Source organism: Petromyzon marinus, unplaced genomic scaffold, assembly GCF_048934315.1.
Source record: "Petromyzon marinus isolate PM22_M1 ecotype Great Lakes invasive population unplaced genomic scaffold, UKy_Petmar_22M1.pri1.0 PM_Scaffold_2, whole genome shotgun sequence".
In the NCBI taxonomy this organism is placed as follows: domain Eukaryota; kingdom Metazoa; phylum Chordata; class Hyperoartia; order Petromyzontiformes; family Petromyzontidae; genus Petromyzon; species Petromyzon marinus.
The window spans coordinates 2,361,053-2,376,164 of record NW_027423168.1 but is presented as its reverse complement, the minus strand read 5'-3'; positions in this window follow the sequence as shown (position 1 = coordinate 2,376,164).

The window sequence follows — 15,112 nt, the reverse complement described above, 5'->3', positions numbered from 1 at the left end:
ACATGGCCACACTGTCTCTTAGTTCTTACAAGCTAAGCTGGAGTGAGTCTCTCATTAAGGCCACATGGCCACACTGTGTCTCTTAGTTCTTGCAAGCTAAGCTGGAGTGAGTCTCTCTCATTAAGGCCACATGGCCACACAGTGTCTCTTAGTTCTTGCAAGCTTAGCTGGAGTGAGTCTCTCTCATTAAGGCCACATGGCCACACTGTGTCTCTTAGTTCTTGCAAGCTAAGCTTGAGTCAGTCTCTCTCATTAAGGCCACATGGCCACACAGTGTCTCTTAGTTCTTGCAAGTTAAGCTGGAATCAGTCTCTCTCATTAAGGCCACATGGCCACACTGTGTCTCTTAGTTCTTGCAAGCTAAGCTGAGGCAGTCTCTCTCATTAAGGCCACATGGCCACACTGTGTCTCTTAGTTCTTGCAAGCTAAGCTGGAGTCAGTCTCTCTCATTAAGGCTACATGGCCACACTGTCTCTTAGTTCTTGCAAGCTAAGCTGAAGTGAGTCTCTCATTAAGGTCACATGGCCACACTGTGTCTCTTAGTTCTTGCAAGCTAAGCTGGAGTGAGTCTCTCTCATTAAGGCCACATGGCCACACAGTGTCTCTTAGTTCTTGCAAGCTAAGTTGGAGTCAGTCTCTCTCATTAAGGCCACATGGCCACACTGAGTCTCTTAGTTCTTGCAAGCTAAGCTGGAGTGAGTCTCTCTCATTAAGGCCACATGGCCACACTGTGTCTCTTAGTTCTTGCAAGCTAAGCTTGAGTCAGTCTCTCTCATTAAGGCCACATGGCCACACAGTGTCTCTTCGTTCTTGCAAGCTAAGCTGGAGTGAGTCTCTCTCATTAAGGCCACATGGCCACACAGTGTCTCTTAGTTCTTGCAAGCTAAGCTGGAGTCAGTCTCTCTCATTAAGGCCACATGGCCACACTGAGTCTCTTAGTTCTTGCAAGCTAAGCTGGAGTGAGTCTCTCTCATTAAGGTCACATGGCCACACTGTGTCTCTTAGTTCTTGCAAGCTAAGCTTGAGTCAGTCTCTCTCATTAAGGCCACATGGCCACACAGTGTCTCTTAGTTCTTGCAAGCTAAGCTGGAGTCAGTCTCTCTCATTAAGGTCACATGGTCACACTGTGTCTCTTAGTTCTTGCAAGCTAAGCTGGAGTCAGTCTCTCTCATTAAGGCCACATGGCCACACTGTGTCTCTTAGTTCTTGCAAGCTAAGCTGGAATCAGTCTCTCTCATTAAGGCCACATGGCCACACTGTGTCTCTTAGTTCTTGCAAGCTAAGCTGGAGTCAGTCTCTCTCATTAAGGCCACATGGCCACACTGTGTCTCTTAGTTCTTGCAAGCTAAGCTGGAGTCAGTCTCTCTCATTAAGGCCACATGGCCACACTGAGTCTCTTAGTTCTTGCAAGCTAAGCTGGAGTGAGTCTCTCTCATTAAGGTCACATGGCCACACTGTGTCTCTTAGTTCTTGCAAGCTAAGCTTGAGTCAGTCTCTCTCATTAAGGCCACATGGCCACACAGTGTCTCTTAGTTCTTGCAAGCTAAGCTGGAGTCAGTCTCTCTCATTAAGGTCACATGGTCACACTGTGTCTCTTAGTTCTTGCAAGCTAAGCTGGAGTCAGTCTCTCTCATTAAGGCCACATGGCCACACTGTGTCTCTTAGTTCTTGCAAGCTAAGCTGGAATCAGTCTCTCTCATTAAGGCCACATGGCCACACTGTGTCTCTTAGTTCTTGCAAGCTAAGCTGGAGTCAGTCTCTCTCATTAAGGCCACATGGCCACACTGTGTCTCTTAGTTCTTGCAAGCTAAGCTGGAGTCGGTCTCTCTCATTAAGGCCACATGGCCACACTGAGTCTCTTAGTTCTTGCAAGCTAAGCTGGAGTGAGTCTCTCTCATTAAGGCCACATGGCCACACAGTGTCTCTTAGTTCTTGCAAGCTAAGCTGGAGTGAGTCTCTCTCATTAAGGCCACATGGCCACACTGTGTCTCTTAGTTCTTGCAAGCTAAGCTTGAGTCAGTCTCTCTCATTAAGGCCACATGGCCACACAGTGTCTCTTTGTTCTTGCAAGCTAAGCTGGAGTCAGTCTCTCTCATTAAGGTCACATGGTCACACTGTGTCTCTTAGTTCTTGCAAGCTAAGCTGGAGTCAGTTTCTCTCATTAAGGCCACATGGCCACACTGTGTCTCTTAGTTCTTGCAAGCTAAGCTGGAATCAGTCTCTCTCATTAAGGCCACATGGCCACACTGTGTCTCTTAGTTCTTGCAAGCTAAGCTGGAGTCAGTCTCTCTCATTAAGGCCACATGGCCACACTGTGTCTCTTAGTTCTTGCAAGCTAAGCTGGAGTCAGTCTCTCTCATTAAGGTCACATGGTCACACTGTGTCTCTTAGTTCTTGCAAGCTAAGCTGGAGTCAGTCTCTCTCATTAAGGCCACATGGCCACACTGTGTCTCTTAGTTCTTGCAAGCTAAGCTGGAATCAGTCTCTCTCATTAAGGCCACATGGCCACACTGTGTCTCTTAGTTCTTGCAAGCTAAGCTGGAGTCAGTCTCTCTCATTAAGGCCACATGGCCACACTGTGTCTCTTAGTTCTTGCAAGCTAAGCTGGAGTCGGTCTCTTTCATTAAGGCCACATGGCCACACTGAGTCTCTTAGTTCTTGCAAGCTAAGCTGGAGTGAGTCTCTCTCATTAAGGCCACATGGCCACACAGTGTCTCTTAGTTCTTGCAAGCTAAGCTGGAGTGAGTCTCTCTCATTAAGGCCACATGGCCACACTGTGTCTCTTAGTTCTTGCAAGCTAAGCTTGAGTCAGTCTCTCTCATTAAGGCCACATGGCCACACAGTGTCTCTTTGTTCTTGCAAGCTAAGCTGGAGTCAGTCTCTCTCATTAAGGTCACATGGTCACACTGTGTCTCTTAGTTCTTGCAAGCTGAGCTGGAGTCAGTTTCTCTCATTAAGGCCACATGGCCACACTGTGTCTCTTAGTTCTTGCAAGCTAAGCTGGAATCAGTCTCTCTCATTAAGGCCACATGGCCACACTGTGTCTCTTAGTTCTTGCAAGCTAAGCTGGAGTCAGTCTCTCTCATTAAGGCCACATGGCCACACTGTGTCTCTTAGTTCTTGCTAGCTAAGCTGGAGTCAGTCTCTCTCATTAAGGCTACATGGCCACACTGTCTCTTAGTTCTTGCAAGCTAAGCTGGAGTGAGTCTCTCATTAAGGCCACATGGCCACACTGTGTCTCTTAGTTCTTGCAAGCTAAGCTGGAGTGAGTCTCTCTCATTAAGGCCACATGGCCACACAGTGTCTCTTAGTTCTTGCAAGCTAAGCTGGAGTGAGTCTCTCATTAAGGCCACATGGCCACACTGTGTCTCTTAGTTCTTTCAAGCTAAGCTTGAGTCAGTCTCTCTCATTAAGGCCACATGGCCACACAGTGTCTCTTAGTTCTTGCAAGGTAAGCTGGAATCAGTCTCTCTCATTAAGGCCACATGGCCACACTGTGTCCCTTAGTTCTTGCAAGCTAAGCTGGAGGCAGTCTCTCTCATTAAGGCCACATGGCCACACTGTGTCTCTTAGTTCTTGCAAGGTAAGCTGGAGTCAGTCTCTCTCATTAAGGCTACATGGCCACACTGTCTCTTAGTTCTTGCAAGCTAAGCTGGAGTGAGTCTCTCATTAAGGCCTCATGGCCACACTGTCTCTTAGTTCTTGCAAGCTAAGCTGGAGTGAGTCTCTCATTAAGGCATCATGGCCACACTGTGTCTCTTAGTTCTTGCAAGCTAAGCTGGAGTGAGTCTCTCTCATTAAGGCCACATGGCCACACAGTGTCTCTTAGTTCTTGCAAGCTAAGTTGGAGTCAGTCTCTCTCATTAAGGCCACATCGCCACACTGTGTCTCTTAGTTCTTGCAAGCTAAGCTGGAATCAGTCTCTCTCATTAAGGCCACATGGCCACACTGTGTCTCTTAGTTCTTGCAAGCTAAGCTGGAGTCAGTCTCTCTCATTAAGGCCACATGGCCACACTGAGTCTCTTAGTTCTTGCAAGCTAAGCTGGAGTGAGTCTCTCTCATTAAGGTCACATGGCCACACTGTGTCTCTTAGTTCTTGCAAGCTAAGCTTGAGTCAGTCTCTCTCATTAAGGCCACATCGCCACACAGTGTCTCTTAGTTCTTGCAAGCTAAGCTGGAGTCAGTCTCTCTCATTGAGGTCACATGGTCACACTGTGTCTCTTAGTTCTTGCAAGCTAAGCTGGAGTCAGTCTCTCTCATTAAGGCCACATGGCCACACTGTGTCTCTTAGTTCTTGCAAGCTAAGCTGGAATCAGTCTCTCTCATTAAGGCCACATGGCCACACTGTGTCTCTTAGTTCTTGCAAGCTAAGCTGGAGTCAGTCTCTCTCATTAAGGCCACATGGCCACACTGTGTCTCTTAGTTCTTGCAAGCTAAGCTGGAGTCAGTCTCTCTCATTAAGGCCACATGGCCACACTGAGTCTCTTAGATCTTGCAAGCTAAGCTGGAGTGAGTCTCTCTCATTAAGGTCACATGGCCACACTGTGTCTCTTAGTTCTTGCAAGCTAAGCTTGAGTCAGTCTCTCTCATTAAGGCCACATGGCCACACAGTGTCTCTTAGTTCTTGCAAGCTAAGCTGGAGTCAGTCTCTCTCATTAAGGTCACATGGTCACACTGTGTCTCTTAGTTCTTGCAAGCTAAGCTGGAGTCAGTCTCTCTCATTAAGGCCACATGGCCACACTGTGTCTCTTAGTTCTTGCAAGCTAAGCTGGAATCAGTCTCTCTCATTAAGGCCACATGGCCACACTGTGTCTCTTAGTTCTTGCAAGCTAAGCTGGAGTCAGTCTCTCTCATTAAGGCCACATGGCCACACTGTGTCTCTTAGTTCTTGCAAGCTAAGCTGGAGTCGGTCTCTCTCATTAAGGCCACATGGCCACACTGAGTCTCTTAGTTCTTGCAAGCTAAGCTGGAGTGAGTCTCTCTCATTAAGGCCACATGGCCACACAGTGTCTCTTAGTTCTTGCAAGCTAAGCTGGAGTGAGTCTCTCTCATTAAGGCCACATGGCCACACTGTGTCTCTTAGTTCTTGCAAGCTAAGCTTGAGTCAGTCTCTCTCATTAAGGCCACATGGCCACACAGTGTCTCTTTGTTCTTGCAAGCTAAGCTGGAGTCAGTCTCTCTCATTAAGGTCACATGGTCACACTGTGTCTCTTAGTTCTTGCAAGCTAAGCTGGAGTCAGTTTCTCTCATTAAGGCCACATGGCCACACTGTGTCTCTTAGTTCTTGCAAGCTAAGCTGGAATCAGTCTCTCTCATTAAGGCCACATGGCCACACTGTGTCTCTTAGTTCTTGCAAGCTAAGCTGGAGTCAGTCTCTCTCATTAAGGCCACATGGCCACACTGTGTCTCTTAGTTCTTGCAAGCTAAGCTGGAGTCAGTCTCTCTCATTAAGGTCACATGGTCACACTGTGTCTCTTAGTTCTTGCAAGCTAAGCTGGAGTCAGTCTCTCTCATTAAGGCCACATGGCCACACTGTGTCTCTTAGTTCTTGCAAGATAAGCTGGAATCAGTCTCTCTCATTAAGGCCACATGGCCACACTGTGTCTCTTAGTTCTTGCAAGCTAAGCTGGAGTCAGTCTCTCTCATTAAGGCCACATGGCCACACTGTGTCTCTTAGTTCTTGCAAGCTAAGCTGGAGTCGGTCTCTTTCATTAAGGCCACATGGCCACACTGAGTCTCTTAGTTCTTGCAAGCTAAGCTGGAGTGAGTCTCTCTCATTAAGGCCACATGGCCACACAGTGTCTCTTAGTTCTTGCAAGCTAAGCTGGAGTGAGTCTCTCTCATTAAGGCCACATGGCCACACTGTGTCTCTTAGTTCTTGCAAGCTAAGCTTGAGTCAGTCTCTCTCATTAAGGCCACATGGCCACACAGTGTCTCTTTGTTCTTGCAAGCTAAGCTGGAGTCAGTCTCTCTCATTAAGGTCACATGGTCACACTGTGTCTCTTAGTTCTTGCAAGCTAAGCTGGAGTCAGTTTCTCTCATTAAGGCCACATGGCCACACTGTGTCTCTTAGTTCTTGCAAGCTAAGCTGGAATCAGTCTCTCTCATTAAGGCCACATGGCCACACTGTGTCTCTTAGTTCTTGCAAGCTAAGCTGGAGTCAGTCTCTCTCATTAAGGCCACATGGCCACACTGTGTCTCTTAGTTCTTGCTAGCTAAGCTGGAGTCAGTCTCTCTCATTAAGGCTACATGGCCACACTGTCTCTTAGTTCTTGCAAGCTAAGCTGGAGTGAGTCTCTCATTAAGGCCACATGGCCACACTGTGTCTCTTAGTTCTTGCAAGCTAAGCTGGAGTGAGTCTCTCTCATTAAGGCCACATGGCCACACAGTGTCTCTTAGTTCTTGCAAGCTAAGCTGGAGTGAGTCTCTCATTAAGGCCACATGGCCACACTGTGTCTCTTAGTTCTTTCAAGCTAAGCTTGAGTCAGTCTCTCTCATTAAGGCCACATGGCCACACAGTGTCTCTTAGTTCTTGCAAGGTAAGCTGGAATCAGTCTCTCTCATTAAGGCCACATGGCCACACTGTGTCCCTTAGTTCTTGCAAGCTAAGCTGGAGGCAGTCTCTCTCATTAAGGCCACATGGCCACACTGTGTCTCTTAGTTCTTGCAAGGTAAGCTGGAGTCAGTCTCTCTCATTAAGGCTACATGGCCACACTGTCTCTTAGTTCTTGCAAGCTAAGCTGGAGTGAGTCTCTCATTAAGGCCTCATGGCCACACTGTCTCTTAGTTCTTGCAAGCTAAGCTGGAGTGAGTCTCTCTCATTAAGGTCACATGGCCACACTGTGTCTCTTAGTTCTTGCAAGCTAAGCTTGAGTCAGTCTCTCTCATTAAGGCCACATCGCCACACAGTGTCTCTTAGTTCTTGCAAGCTAAGCTGGAGTCAGTCTCTCTCATTGAGGTCACATCGTCACACTGTGTCTCTTAGTTCTTGCAAGCTAAGCTGGAGTCAGTCTCTCTCATTAAGGCCACATGGCCACACTGTGTCTCTTAGTTCTTGCAAGCTAAGCTGGAATCAGTCTCTCTCATTAAGGCCACATGGCCACACTGTGTCTCTTAGTTCTTGCAAGCTAAGCTGGAGTCAGTCTCTCTCATTAAGGCCACATGGCCACACTGTGTCTCTTAGTTCTTGCAAGCTAAGCTGGAGTCAGTCTCTCTCATTAAGGCCACATGGCCACACTGAGTCTCTTAGTTCTTGCAAGCTAAGCTGGAGTGAGTCTCTCTCATTAAGGTCACATGGCCACACTGTGTCTCTTAGTTCTTGCAAGCTAAGCTTGAGTCAGTCTCTCTCATTAAGGCCACATGGCCACACAGTGTCTCTTAGTTCTTGCAAGCTAAGCTGGAGTCAGTCTCTCTCATTAAGGTCACATGGTCACACTGTGTCTCTTAGTTCTTGCAAGCTAAGCTGGAGTCAGTCTCTCTCATTAAGGCCACATGGCCACACTGTGTCTCTTAGTTCTTGCAAGCTAAGCTGGAATCAGTCTCTCTCATTAAGGCCACATGGCCACACTGTGTCTCTTAGTTCTTGCAAGCTAAGCTGGAGTCAGTCTCTCTCATTAAGGCCACATGGCCACACTGTGTCTCTTAGTTCTTGCAAGCTAAGCTGGAGTCAGTTTCTCTCATTAAGGCCACATGGCCACACTGTGTCTCTTAGTTCTTGCAAGCTAAGCTGGAATCAGTCTCTCTCATTAAGGCCACATGGCCACACTGTGTCTCTTAGTTCTTGCAAGCTAAGCTGGAGTCAGTCTCTCTCATTAAGGCCACATGGCCACACTGTGTCTCTTAGTTCTTGCAAGCTAAGCTGGAGTCAGTCTCTCTCATTAAGGTCACATGGTCACACTGTGTCTCTTAGTTCTTGCAAGCTAAGCTGGAGTCAGTCTCTCTCAATAAGGCCACATGGCCACACTGTGTCTCTTAGTTCTTGCAAGCTAAGCTGGAATCAGTCTCTCTCATTAAGGCCACATGGCCACACTGTGTCTCTTAGTTCTTGCAAGCTAAGCTGGAGTCAGTCTCTCTCATTAAGGCCACATGGCCACACTGTGTCTCTTAGTTCTTGCAAGCTAAGCTGGAGTCGGTCTCTTTCATTAAGGCCACATGGCCACACTGAGTCTCTTAGTTCTTGCAAGCTAAGCTGGAGTGAGTCTCTCTCATTAAGGCCACATGGCCACACAGTGTCTCTTAGTTCTTGCAAGCTAAGCTGGAGTGAGTCTCTCTCATTAAGGCCACATGGCCACACTGTGTCTCTTAGTTCTTGCAAGCTAAGCTTGAGTCAGTCTCTCTCATTAAGGCCACATGGCCACACTGTGTCTCTTAGTTCTTGCAAGCTAAGCTGGAGTCAGTCTCTCTCATTAAGGCCACATGGCCACACTGTGTCTCTTAGTTCTTGCAAGCTAAGCTGGAGTCGGTCTCTTTCATTAAGGCCACATGGCCACACTGAGTCTCTTAGTTCTTGCAAGCTAAGCTGGAGTGAGTCTCTCTCATTAAGGCCACATGGCCACACAGTGTCTCTTAGTTCTTGCAAGCTAAGCTGGAGTGAGTCTCTCTCATTAAGGCCACATGGCCACACTGTGTCTCTTAGTTCTTGCAAGCTAAGCTTGAGTCAGTCTCTCTCATTAAGGCCACATGGCCACACAGTGTCTCTTTGTTCTTGCAAGCTAAGCTGGAGTCAGTCTCTCTCATTAAGGTCACATGGTCACACTGTGTCTCTTAGTTCTTGCAAGCTAAGCTGGAGTCAGTTTCTCTCATTAAGGCCACATGGCCACACTGTGTCTCTTAGTTCTTGCAAGCTAAGCTGGAATCAGTCTCTCTCATTAAGGCCACATGGCCACACTGTGTCTCTTAGTTCTTGCAAGCTAAGCTGGAGTCAGTCTCTCTCATTAAGGCCACATGGCCACACTGTGTCTCTTAGTTCTTGCTAGCTAAGCTGGAGTCAGTCTCTCTCATTAAGGCTACATGGCCACACTGTCTCTTAGTTCTTGCAAGCTAAGCTGGAGTGAGTCTCTCATTAAGGCCACATGGCCACACTGTGTCTCTTAGTTCTTGCAAGCTAAGCTGGAGTGAGTCTCTCTCATTAAGGCCACATGGCCACACAGTGTCTCTTAGTTCTTGCAAGCTAAGCTGGAGTGAGTCTCTCATTAAGGCCACATGGCCACACTGTGTCTCTTAGTTCTTTCAAGCTAAGCTTGAGTCAGTCTCTCTCATTAAGGCCACATGGCCACACAGTGTCTCTTAGTTCTTGCAAGGTAAGCTGGAATCAGTCTCTCTCATTAAGGCCACATGGCCACACTGTGTCCCTTAGTTCTTGCAAGCTAAGCTGGAGGCAGTCTCTCTCATTAAGGCCACATGGCCACACTGTGTCTCTTAGTTCTTGCAAGGTAAGCTGGAGTCAGTCTCTCTCATTAAGGCTACATGGCCACACTGTCTCTTAGTTCTTGCAAGCTAAGCTGGAGTGAGTCTCTCATTAAGGCCTCATGGCCACACTGTCTCTTAGTTCTTGCAAGCTAAGCTGGAGTGAGTCTCTCTCATTAAGGTCACATGGCCACACTGTGTCTCTTAGTTCTTGCAAGCTAAGCTTGAGTCAGTCTCTCTCATTAAGGCCACATCGCCACACAGTGTCTCTTAGTTCTTGCAAGCTAAGCTGGAGTCAGTCTCTCTCATTGAGGTCACATCGTCACACTGTGTCTCTTAGTTCTTGCAAGCTAAGCTGGAGTCAGTCTCTCTCATTAAGGCCACATGGCCACACTGTGTCTCTTAGTTCTTGCAAGCTAAGCTGGAATCAGTCTCTCTCATTAAGGCCACATGGCCACACTGTGTCTCTTAGTTCTTGCAAGCTAAGCTGGAGTCAGTCTCTCTCATTAAGGCCACATGGCCACACTGTGTCTCTTAGTTCTTGCAAGCTAAGCTGGAGTCAGTCTCTCTCATTAAGGCCACATGGCCACACTGAGTCTCTTAGTTCTTGCAAGCTAAGCTGGAGTGAGTCTCTCTCATTAAGGTCACATGGCCACACTGTGTCTCTTAGTTCTTGCAAGCTAAGCTTGAGTCAGTCTCTCTCATTAAGGCCACATGGCCACACAGTGTCTCTTAGTTCTTGCAAGCTAAGCTGGAGTCAGTCTCTCTCATTAAGGTCACATGGTCACACTGTGTCTCTTAGTTCTTGCAAGCTAAGCTGGAGTCAGTCTCTCTCATTAAGGCCACATGGCCACACTGTGTCTCTTAGTTCTTGCAAGCTAAGCTGGAATCAGTCTCTCTCATTAAGGCCACATGGCCACACTGTGTCTCTTAGTTCTTGCAAGCTAAGCTGGAGTCAGTCTCTCTCATTAAGGCCACATGGCCACACTGTGTCTCTTAGTTCTTGCAAGCTAAGCTGGAGTCAGTTTCTCTCATTAAGGCCACATGGCCACACTGTGTCTCTTAGTTCTTGCAAGCTAAGCTGGAATCAGTCTCTCTCATTAAGGCCACATGGCCACACTGTGTCTCTTAGTTCTTGCAAGCTAAGCTGGAGTCAGTCTCTCTCATTAAGGCCACATGGCCACACTGTGTCTCTTAGTTCTTGCAAGCTAAGCTGGAGTCAGTCTCTCTCATTAAGGTCACATGGTCACACTGTGTCTCTTAGTTCTTGCAAGCTAAGCTGGAGTCAGTCTCTCTCAATAAGGCCACATGGCCACACTGTGTCTCTTAGTTCTTGCAAGCTAAGCTGGAATCAGTCTCTCTCATTAAGGCCACATGGCCACACTGTGTCTCTTAGTTCTTGCAAGCTAAGCTGGAGTCAGTCTCTCTCATTAAGGCCACATGGCCACACTGTGTCTCTTAGTTCTTGCAAGCTAAGCTGGAGTCGGTCTCTTTCATTAAGGCCACATGGCCACACTGAGTCTCTTAGTTCTTGCAAGCTAAGCTGGAGTGAGTCTCTCTCATTAAGGCCACATGGCCACACAGTGTCTCTTAGTTCTTGCAAGCTAAGCTGGAGTGAGTCTCTCTCATTAAGGCCACATGGCCACACTGTGTCTCTTAGTTCTTGCAAGCTAAGCTTGAGTCAGTCTCTCTCATTAAGGCCACATGGCCACACAGTGTCTCTTTGTTCTTGCAAGCTAAGCTGGAGTCAGTCTCTCTCATTAAGGTCACATGGTCACACTGTGTCTCTTAGTTCTTGCAAGCTAAGCTGGAGTCAGTTTCTCTCATTAAGGCCACATGGCCACACTGTGTCTCTTAGTTCTTGCAAGCTAAGCTGGAATCAGTCTCTCTCATTAAGGCCACATGGCCACACTGTGTCTCTTAGTTCTTGCAAGCTAAGCTGGAGTCAGTCTCTCTCATTAAGGCCACATGGCCACACTGTGTCTCTTAGTTCTTGCTAGCTAAGCTGGAGTCAGTCTCTCTCATTAAGGCTACATGGCCACACTGTCTCTTAGTTCTTGCAAGCTAAGCTGGAGTGAGTCTCTCATTAAGGCCACATGGCCACACTGTGTCTCTTAGTTCTTTCAAGCTAAGCTTGAGTCAGTCTCTCTCATTAAGGCCACATGGCCACACAGTGTCTCTTAGTTCTTGCAAGGTAAGCTGGAATCAGTCTCTCTCATTAAGGCCACATGGCCACACTGTGTCCCTTAGTTCTTGCAAGCTAAGCTGGAGGCAGTCTCTCTCATTAAGGCCACATGGCCACACTGTGTCTCTTAGTTCTTGCAAGGTAAGCTGGAGTCAGTCTCTCTCATTAAGGCTACATGGCCACACTGTCTCTTAGTTCTTGCAAGCTAAGCTGGAGTGAGTCTCTCATTAAGGCCTCATGGCCACACTGTCTCTTAGTTCTTGCAAGCTAAGCTGGAGTGAGTCTCTCATTAAGGCCTCATGGCCACACTGTGTCTCTTAGTTCTTGCAAGCTAAGCTGGAGTGAGTCTCTCTCATTAAGGCTACATGGCCACACAGTGTCTCTTAGTTCTTGCAAGCTAAGTTGGAGTCAGTCTCTCTCATTAAGGCCACATCGCCACACTGTGTCTCTTAGTTCTTGCAAGCTAAGCTGGAATCAGTCTCTCTCATTAAGGCCACATGGCCACACTGTGTCTCTTAGTTCTTGCAAGCTAAGCTTGAGTCAGTCTCTCTCATTAAGGCCACATGGCCACACAGTGTCTCTTTGTTCTTGCAAGCTAAGCTGGAGTCAGTCTCTCTCATTAAGGTCACATGGTCACACTGTGTCTCTTAGTTCTTGCAAGCTAAGCTGGAGTCAGTTTCTCTCATTAAGGCCACATGGCCACACTGTGTCTCTTAGTTCTTGCAAGCTAAGCTGGAATCAGTCTCTCTCATTAAGGCCACATGGCCACACTGTGTCTCTTAGTTCTTGCAAGCTAAGCTGGAGTCAGTCTCTCTCATTAAGGCCACATGGCCACACTGTGTCTCTTAGTTCTTGCAAGCTAAGCTGGAGTCAGTCTCTCTCATTAAGGTCACATGGTCACACTGTGTCTCTTAGTTCTTGCAAGCTAAGCTGGAGTCAGTCTCTCTCATTAAGGCCACATGGCCACACTGTGTCTCTTAGTTCTTGCAAGCTAAGCTGGAATCAGTCTCTCTCATTAAGGCCACATGGCCACACTGTGTCTCTTAGTTCTTGCAAGCTAAGCTGGAGTCAGTCTCTCTCATTAAGGCCACATGGCCACACTGTGTCTCTTAGTTCTTGCAAGCTAAGCTGGAGTCGGTCTCTTTCATTAAGGCCACATGGCCACACTGAGTCTCTTAGTTCTTGCAAGCTAAGCTGGAGTGAGTCTCTCTCATTAAGGCCACATGGCCACACAGTGTCTCTTAGTTCTTGCAAGCTAAGCTGGAGTGAGTCTCTCTCATTAAGGCCACATGGCCACACTGTGTCTCTTAGTTCTTGCAAGCTAAGCTTGAGTCAGTCTCTCTCATTAAGGCCACATGGCCACACAGTGTCTCTTTGTTCTTGCAAGCTAAGCTGGAGTCAGTCTCTCTCATTAAGGTCACATGGTCACACTGTGTCTCTTAGTTCTTGCAAGCTAAGCTGGAGTCAGTTTCTCTCATTAAGGCCACATGGCCACACTGTGTCTCTTAGTTCTTGCAAGCTAAGCTGGAATCAGTCTCTCTCATTAAGGCCACATGGCCACACTGTGTCTCTTAGTTCTTGCAAGCTAAGCTGGAGTCAGTCTCTCTCATTAAGGCCACATGGCCACACTGTGTCTCTTAGTTCTTGCTAGCTAAGCTGGAGTCAGTCTCTCTCATTAAGGCTACATGGCCACACTGTCTCTTAGTTCTTGCAAGCTAAGCTGGAGTGAGTCTCTCATTAAGGCCACATGGCCACACTGTGTCTCTTAGTTCTTGCAAGCTAAGCTGGAGTGAGTCTCTCTCATTAAGGCCACATGGCCACACAGTGTCTCTTAGTTCTTGCAAGCTAAGCTGGAGTGAGTCTCTCATTAAGGCCACATGGCCACACTGTGTCTCTTAGTTCTTTCAAGCTAAGCTTGAGTCAGTCTCTCTCATTAAGGCCACATGGCCACACAGTGTCTCTTAGTTCTTGCAAGGTAAGCTGGAATCAGTCTCTCTCATTAAGGCCACATGGCCACACTGTGTCCCTTAGTTCTTGCAAGCTAAGCTGGAGGCAGTCTCTCTCATTAAGGCCACATGGCCACACTGTGTCTCTTAGTTCTTGCAAGGTAAGCTGGAGTCAGTCTCTCTCATTAAGGCTACATGGCCACACTGTCTCTTAGTTCTTGCAAGCTAAGCTGGAGTGAGTCTCTCATTAAGGCCTCATGGCCACACTGTCTCTTAGTTCTTGCAAGCTAAGCTGGAGTGAGTCTCTCATTAAGGCCTCATGGCCACACTGTGTCTCTTAGTTCTTGCAAGCTAAGCTGGAGTGAGTCTCTCTCATTAAGGCCACATGGCCACACAGTGTCTCTTAGTTCTTGCAAGCTAAGTTGGAGTCAGTCTCTCTCATTAAGGCCACATCGCCACACTGTGTCTCTTAGTTCTTGCAAGCTAAGTTGGAGTCAGTCTCTCTCATTAAGGCCACATCGCCACACTGTGTCTCTTAGTTCTTGCAAGCTAAGCTGGAATCAGTCTCTCTCATTAAGGCCACATGGCCACACTGTGTCTCTTAGTTCTTGCAAGCTAAGCTTGAGTCAGTCTCTCTCATTAAGGCCACATGGCCACACAGTGTCTCTTTGTTCTTGCAAGCTAAGCTGGAGTCAGTCTCTCTCATTAAGGTCACATGGTCACACTGTGTCTCTTAGTTCTTGCAAGCTAAGCTGGAGTCAGTTTCTCTCATTAAGGCCACATGGCCACACTGTGTCTCTTAGTTCTTGCAAGCTAAGCTGGAATCAGTCTCTCTCATTAAGGCCACATGGCCACACTGTGTCTCTTAGTTCTTGCAAGCTAAGCTGGAGTCAGTCTCTCTCATTAAGGCCACATGGCCACACTGTGTCTCTTAGTTCTTGCAAGCTAAGCTGGAGTCAGTCTCTCTCATTAAGGTCACATGGTCACACTGTGTCTCTTAGTTCTTGCAAGCTAAGCTGGAGTCAGTCTCTCTCATTAAGGCCACATGGCCACACTGTGTCTCTTAGTTCTTGCAAGCTAAGCTGGAATCAGTCTCTCTCATTAAGGCCACATGGCCACACTGTGTCTCTTAGTTCTTGCAAGCTAAGCTGGAGTCAGTCTCTCTCATTAAGGCCACATGGCCACACTGTGTCTCTTAGTTCTTGCAAGCTAAGCTGGAGTCGGTCTCTTTCATTAAGGCCACATGGCCACACTGAGTCTCTTAGTTCTTGCAAGCTAAGCTGGAGTGAGTCTCTCTCATTAAGGCCACATGGCCACACAGTGTCTCTTAGTTCTTGCAAGCTAAGCTGGAGTGAGTCTCTCTCATTAAGGCCACATGGCCACACTGTGTCTCTTAGTTCTTGCAAGCTAAGCTTGAGTCAGTCTCTCTCATTAAGGCCACATGGCCACACAGTGTCTCTTTGTTCTTGCAAGCTAAGCTGGAGTCAGTCTCTCTCATTAAGGTCACATGGTCACACTGTGTCTCTTAGTTCTTGCAAGCTAAGCTGGAGTCAGTTTCTCTCATTAAGGCCACATG